This window comes from Cricetulus griseus, assembly GCF_003668045.3.
Source record: "Cricetulus griseus strain 17A/GY chromosome 1 unlocalized genomic scaffold, alternate assembly CriGri-PICRH-1.0 chr1_0, whole genome shotgun sequence".
Classification (NCBI taxonomy): domain Eukaryota; kingdom Metazoa; phylum Chordata; class Mammalia; order Rodentia; family Cricetidae; genus Cricetulus; species Cricetulus griseus.
Window position 1 is genome coordinate 270,089,935 of NW_023276806.1, and position 8,341 is coordinate 270,098,275.

Consider the following 8,341-nt stretch of genomic DNA (forward strand, 5'->3'; position numbering starts at 1 on the left):
CAGGAACTTCAACAGCTTTCACATTACATCCACAATCCAGAGCAAAGAGAATAAACCTCAATCTCTACTTAATTGCCCCTTATGCCTCCTTCACTCTCATTCAGTTCAGAGCCCTGCCTAGAGAATGGTGCCACCCACAGTGGAATGGGTCAATCGATAATCTAGACAGTGCCCCACATACATACCCACAAGTTAACCTGCTATAGTCATTCCCCATTGAGATCGTCTTCCCAGGTGATTCTAGGTTGCATCAAGTTGACTGTCAAAACCAACCAACATAGGGGGCTGGTAAGATGGCTTAGGGGCTAAGAGCACTCACTGCTCTGAGGACCCAGATTCAATTCCCAATACCCACATGACAGCTCACGCCTATCTGTAACTCCACTTCCAAGGTATCCACTGCCTTCTCTGGCCTTTGTGAACACTATACATAAGCATACATACAAGTAAAGTGCCCACACACATTAAAATGAATTCTTAAAAACTTAAAAAGAAAAATCCTAACTCACTTGTAAGGTTTTCTTCTATAACCAGTTAAGCAGCTGGATTGACTGAGTATGAAGAGGCGGAAGTGGGGTAGGGCATTGAAAATATAGAACCCAGACCTGGAGGCCGGTTGATCTCAATATGCTAGCTTCTGGTCATCCAACAGAAATAAGAGGCCCTAGAGGTATGATACGTAGGGTCTTCTAGAACAACTTCTAGATAAACTAACATTCCTTTCTTCTTGGGACTTTGTTATCAAACTATCTAATCTGTTTTAAAGGGTGGGGATAGCCACTGTTTCTCAGAGCTGTCAGCTCTAAGCCAAGCCTTCATAATTCCATACAAAATTATTCATATTTTTTTCAAAAGAAAAGGCGATGAGAAATGAGACAATATATTAGAGGAAATCAAATAAATTTACAATAAAAGATCATTAGGAAATGAAATCTTGTCAGCCTAGATAAATGGGCCTGATTATTACATTTAAGTCAAACTAAATTACTGTCCATGTATCTATTAGAGCATTTATAAGTGTCGAAAATGGAGATGTTAGGGTACCAACTGTAGGTGTAAAAACCAAAGTGATTTTGATGAGTTTAAGCAGCCTTCTACCGTGAAGGAAAAGGAACTTTAAAAACCAAAGAAAAGTATGGAATTCCTTTTCATAAATAGTTTAGAAGGTTAAAAATCAGTGGCATTTACATAATTAAACATGACAATCAGATGACTTTAGCTTCAAATAACCAATTATGATATTTTAAAATATGGTGATATCTTAGATTCCTTTCTGGAGAGTTAGAAGGAAACTATTGAAATAAAAAATCAATTTATATAGGTAAACTCACTGCTTCCCCCTCCTTCTTTCTTTCCATCTATCGTCTGATTTCCAGCGTGGGGTACACAAAGATAAAAAGAGATAGGGTTGTAGCCCAGTGGTAGAGTGCTTGCCTCACATCTGCAAGGTCCTAGGTTCAGTGCCCAAACATGCAATTGACATGATTCCATAAGGTCAAACTTGATAATAATTTTTTTAATGATTCCTTAGAAAGGAAAGGGAAAATGGGTTACCCATACAACGGAATACTTCACACTTATTTCAAATGATACGTGTGTGTGTGTGTGTGTGTGTGTGTGTGTGTGTGTGTGTGTGTTTACAAAAATAGTATATCCAACTTTATGCAGTTAGGGCCTGAAAATGTGATTCAACCACCAATATAATCTGGTGGACAATAAGCTGTGTAAGTCTGTGAATGGTATCTTCTCTAATAAGATACAAAGAAAGAGAGAGAAAAATCTCTTTCTCTCTTCTTATACGGATGCTAGAATGTGAGGTGCAAGCCTTGGATCTATGGCAGCTATACTGTCCACACGAGAGCCAAGATCAGCACAGAGACAGGATGGACAGAATGAGCCTAGGTCTTAAACAGCATCACAGAACCACACAAACAACTCCACAACCAGACATAGTTCACCATGTTTTTCTGGGTTTCCAGACACCCAGAGAAAATTGAGTACTTTCTGTACTTTCTTGATGCCTTAACAAGTACACGGATCTCTTGCACACTAAACAGGAAAGCAGGCTTCTCAAGTAATCTGTGAGTATGAAAGAAAGATTGATGGACATTGAATGCTCCCTTCATGGGAAGATGTAAGATGTTGTCCTGTAGGCACTGGGTCACATTCTAGAAAAGTCCCTGAGGTGAAGGATCTTACACCATCTCTAGAGTCTTTGCCAAAGCCTTGTCACTACTCTTGATACTGGTCACTGGATAAGTCTGCCATCTCTCTTAAAAACTGTTGAGTTTTTTTTTTTTTTTGTCACCTGTTTGATAAAGACCAGTGGAATAGGAGGGGGACAAGAAAGACTGTTGAGGCATGGGTACCATCAAAACACACCATATACATGCATGAAAATGCCTAAATGAAGCCCATTATTATGTATGATTAATGTCTTATATGATAATACATCATAAAAGTATTTCTAAAGGCTACACAGAAACCGAATGATGGTAACCAAGACTGTAGGACAGCTTTTTGCTTAGGGTTTTTGTTTTCTCTTATAATGACAGATTTTAAGTACCAAACCTTTCGACCTACAAATACTATGGGAAGATCATCACTTCTGGCTCCCAGTGGCTCTGGGTCTCCCTGATGAGCTTTGCCTTCCATGTGGAACATCAGCAGCAGCATTGCCAAATTTCCTTCCCACCCTTCACCACAGTTGTTGCTTTTTTCCTTTCCTTTGTGGTGTTACTTGTCCCCCAGAGCACCCAGTAACACAGGGTTACTGTCTATAGCACTGTTTCAATAAAATGCTTGGAAGTAAACACTTTAACACTTCATGTTAGGCATCCTTGTTTCAAAATTGCCCTGGCAATCTCTGTCATTAATCATCCTTTCTCTTTGGACCCTGACCTTCCAATAGGCCCTCTTTCTCCCCAAGAGCACTCCATGGTTCCCCACGGAGTTCCACCAGGTCCCCTCAGGCCCCCATTTCCTTGGAAACTCAAGAATCCTCCTCGCCTATTGAGCACAACAAATCACCCTGCTTTGTTTCAACCTCTTCCTATAGAACAGAGGGAACCATTTTTTCAAACCAAAGATACCCATGAGGCTATTTTCTTATGAGAGTGAGAATCTTATGTTCTCTGAGATGATATGATACCCACTGGTGTCATAGCAGGTAGAATAGATGCAACCCATTCTTATTTTTCATCAGCAAATGTTTTCCTTTGCAGTGCTGCAGTCAATGCGACAGAATGTCAAAATGAGTCAGTGCCTGCCTCTGTCCAATGAGGCTTAATGGCCAAAGTGCCGTTCCAAATTGAGCACTAGACCATGGAAGCAGGATTCACCAAAGGCACAGTGGAAAGGTTGTGGAGCCCTGCCACTTTGCCTCACCCTAGGGTACAGAAGGGTTTCTGGTGTGAGGAGCATGGAGGGCTCATGCAGAAAGCTGCTGGTGTGCTGTTCATTCTCTTCCCAGTAAGGGAAAGGATGGAATGGGCAGTGCTTCTGCCAAGCCAGGTGAGAAAGGAGACAGGGAGAACAGAGATGGAGCTGAAGAACCATGGCTACAGGGCAGAAGTGTGGCAGCCACTGGGATGCATAGGGCAGAGGGATTCATCCTGCTGCTGAGCCCAGTCCTGCAAGCTGGTGCTGAACCCAGTATTGCATCTTTCTCCTGAGCCCAGTCCTGCATCCTGCTCCTGAGCCCAGTCCTGCACCCTGGTGCTGAGCCCAGTCCTGCATCCTAGAGTCTGCTCTCAGTTGTCAAAATCTAACAGCATTACTGAATTCACAAAGGCCTTCCAATAAGAAGGGGAAAGGAGTTCCCCGAATTCTACCCCACACCACTGAGAAGCAGAGAGCCCATGGAGAACTTTCTTCCAGTGCATTTAGGATGTTTGAAATGAAACAGACCATTTAAGTGCCACAACTCACAACTTTCCGGATGTTATGTAATGTGTAAGACGATAATCAATCTTATGGGCTAAGTATATAGGTCAGTGATAGAGCACATGCTTAACATTCATAAGACACTGAGTTCAATGCCTAGAACTGAAGATAGGCAGACACAGAAAGAAGGAAAGAAAGAAAGAAAGAAAGAAAGAAAGAAAGAAAGAAAGAAAGAGAAAGAAAGGAGGAGGAGAGGAGGGAGGGAGGAGAGAGGGAGAGGAGGGGGGAGGAGGGAAGAAAGAGAAAGAGGGGAGAGAAAGGGAGAGAAGAATGGAGGAGGGAGTAAGGAAGGAGGGAAGCAGGAAGAAGAGAGGGGAAGGAAGGACAGAGGGAAGGAGGGAGAGACAAGGAAGGGAAATAAAAACAGAAGAAGAGTGGAGAACGGAAAGAGGAAGGAGAGAGGGAAAGAAGGAAGAGGAAAGGAGTGGGGGTCCAGATGCAGAAGCTGCATTGTCATCTGCAATCTTGTGTGCCCTCAAGAGAAATCTTTTAAAGAATTGTCACTCTTCTCAAAAACATAATAAGAAACAGAAGCACAAGAAAGATTTCCTGATTCATTCTGTAAGGACAGTACCAAAGAGAGAAATCTTAAAAGAAAAAAACTAAAGGCCCCAAATAACTTACAATTATAGATGTGAAAACTTTAACAAAATGCTCAGAAATGGGATCCAGCAATGCACTATAGTCAAGGAATGCAAGGATGGTTCAACACAAGAAAATCAATCAATTAACATACCATGTTAACAGAAACAGGAAGAACAAAATGTGATCATCCCAGTAGCCAGAAAAAGCATTCATTGAGATTATAGTGCACTTTCATGAATTTGGGGTAGTGGGGTGAGCTCTGTGGGATACAACATAATCAGGGATAAAGAATAATAAAGGGGATTTTCTAAGCAAAAAAAAAAATAGCTTAGTGAAAATCCATAGCTACCATCATACTTAAAGATAAGAGACAAACATGTCTCTTGGAGATCAGATAAGACAATGATGTCATTCTTAATCTTTCATATGTTATACTGGAAACTGGTGATATGTCTCAGTGGTAGAGCCTTGGTCTAGAATGCAGAAAGACTTGGGTTCAAACCCTAGAGTCACCAAAAAGAAAAAAATAGTTGTTGGAAGTTTTTAGACAAGGATAAGCTGATTAAACAAACAAACAAATGACAGCAGTATTATAGAGGGAAAGTGTCTATATTTGTCCGAGATGTATTATTTGTAGAAAAAAATCTCAAGAAATGTAAAACACTGCTAATAAATAAAATCAACAAAGTTGAAGAACACAAGATAAAAGCAGAATTGTTGTATTTTATATGTAACAAGAACAATCTCAATATAAAATTAGTGAAACTGTTTCGCTTACAACAGAATCCGAAAGAATGTTTACTTAAGAATAAACTTGACTTGCAAGAGAATATCATGAAAAGAAATTTAAGTGATCTGATAGTGTGAAGACATAAAGACTCATAAAAATGGCCTACTTTAAAAAAAAATGGCCTACAAGTTCAATGCAGGGCCCAATGCAGAAAACAAGCAGCTGCCAGGCTCCAATACAGAAAAACAGGCAGCTGCCTTTTCCCAAAACCAGATATGTTTATCATAAAAAGTGTGGAGATGTAAGGATTTCCAGTGACTAGAACAACCTTGGGAAAACATTAAGAAAATTGTCAGTGCTGCACTCCCAGTGTCAACACTTGCTGCAGATATGTAGCAAGGGGAGCAGCAGGCTGCGACAGTCCTGATCACTTAGATCACTGTTGTCTCACTGAGAGCAGATATAAACAGATACATCTGCACTCACCAAATGTCCATGCAGACACTAACTCAAGGCAGGAAGAATGTTCCTTGCAAAGGCTAGTGTTGAGAGTCTTAACCTCATTACATGTAAAATTAACTTCAAATGTGTCATAGACTCAAATATAAGGGCCAAAACACAGGTGGAAAATCACAGTGTAAGTCTGGGATTTTGGATTAAGAGAAATTTCTTAAACATTACACACACACACACACACACACACACACACACACACACACACACACACAGATTCCTGATTTGATCAAAATCTTAAGTTGTGTGTCAAAAGGCATCACCAAGAAAACAAAAAAGGCAATTTAAATCACCTCTCTGACAAGGGTTTGGTACACAGTGTGTTACAGCTCTGAGGGGCGAGGTATCCTGGCAGTTGGAGCCAAGGAATACCACAAAGCCACACCACACAACAAACCTCACCCAAGAAACTTATTGGGAAAGACACAAGAGAGTGGCTGCCTCTGCTGGAATGAGAAACATCAGTGAACTGAGCAGGAGACAGTCTGGTATAGGATTTCCTGAGGGAGGAGATTTCCAGAGTGGGGATTGGTAAAATTTCAAGCTAAGCCCAGGGATTGGTGGGATTTTATGTTCAAAGATTAGTGGGTTTTGATAGGTTTTCAAACCCAAAAGTGGGATGGAACCTTTAATCCTACACACAAACATATGAAGAACTCTGAGAACTCAATGACAAAAGAAAAGTTGAATCAAATCCAAAGAACAGACTTTCTGAGTCAGTTGTCTGTTGACATATGAGGAAAGCATGGACTGGGTGATTAATTTATAAAGAATAAAGGTTGACTCAGTTCATGGCTCTGGGGTAGGTCCCAGGGCTGCATGTGGTGATGGTCCTCTTAACAGCAATAACTCTTGCAGATGGTGCAGGGTAGGACATCACCATGCACACAAGAAGGGTGCTTGGAAGACATGGAACCCACACTGGCTTTCAAAACTGGTCTGTTCTAGAGATAATCTATTAGTTCATTAATCCAGGAATAAATCCATGACATCATGCGTTTTCATGACCCAACCACCTCAAGGGTCCTTCTCAATGCCTCCCAGTGGGGATTACATTTCATCACACATTTTGGTAACATTCAAACCTCAGAAGCCTGGAATAGGCATTCTTCCAAGGAAGAGATACAAATGGCCACAAGGCACATGGAGAGGTATTCAATGGCATTAGTCATTAGGGAAATGCAACTGAAAACCACAGTGAGATCCTACTGTGGATCCTACACCCACCAGGAAGGCTGTAATTCCAAACACAGCACAATATTACTAACATTGGGTTCCAAATGGAGAAGCAGGGGCTCTTGTCCATTGCAAAGGAAATGTAAGTAGTTCAGTTAATATATGCAATTACTATCTGACCCAGTAACTCTATCTCTATCATGTACCTGAGAGAACTAAAGCAGATGCTCAATGTTAATGGCAACACTATTTATAGTAGCCAAGAGACAGAAAATTCTACAATGATCCATCAGTTGATGACTGAATAAGCAAAATGTGGTGTGTCCACATGATGAAATATTTCTTGGCTATGAAAAAGAAATGGAGAACTGGGTGGGCCTGGCAAGATGGTTCAGTAGTTAAAGGTGCTTTCTCTGCAAGCCTGACTAACCTGAAATCAATTCCTACACCTACAAAAAGGTAGAAAAAAGCCAATCCACAAAGTGGTCCTGTGACCTCCACACATGAACTATTACAAGTCTGTTTTCATATGTATATCATGCATACAAATGACAATCATTGGCACAATAATAATAATAACAATTGTAGGGGAAGCTGTAGCCACGCCTACTTAGGGGCTGGCTACAGGTGTGCCTGACCTAGCTTTCGAGTGCGTGGTCAGGGTGACGTAGTGTGATTGCATTTTCTCTTGCGGTTTCAATTTTGGGCTTGCCGGCTGGCTAGGTCGCTCTGTAAGTAAGGCTTTTCCCTATTAAATACCCTTATATTTCTACCTGACTCCATATTGGTAATTTCCCACTATAAACAATATTTTAAAAAGAAATGAACATGCTAAACATGAATGAACCTTGAAAACATGAGTGACAGAACCCAGAGGCAAGAAGATAAGTACCATATGCCTCTAATTAAATTGAATATTTGGAATGGGCACACTACCATGAATATAGCATGAGAATTGGGATTCTTCTGGGGAAGTAGAAAATAAAATTGGAAGTCATGTTCACAGGTACAAGATTTCCTTTGGGAAGACAGAAATTGTTTGTAATTACTGTTATTGGTTCCACAGTCTTGGGAAGATACTAAAGACTATTGGACATATTCAAATAATAAATTTTCTGTTGCATGAATTATGTGTCTGTAAAAAGAAAAACTTCAAAATCCACACGTGGTGCACACTTGTCAACACAGCACTCAGGAGATGAGGCAGGAAGATCATGAGTTCAAAGCCAATCGGAGCTAAATATTAAGGCCTTGTTTCAAACAACAACAACAAAACAAAACAAAAATCAGAAGAGCAGTTTTCATTTATTTTTCTGTTTCCCTAGTCAAAACTTCACAAACTTTGTGTAAATAAACAAAAGTAACTCCTGATGGTTATGTTGCAGTCCTGGA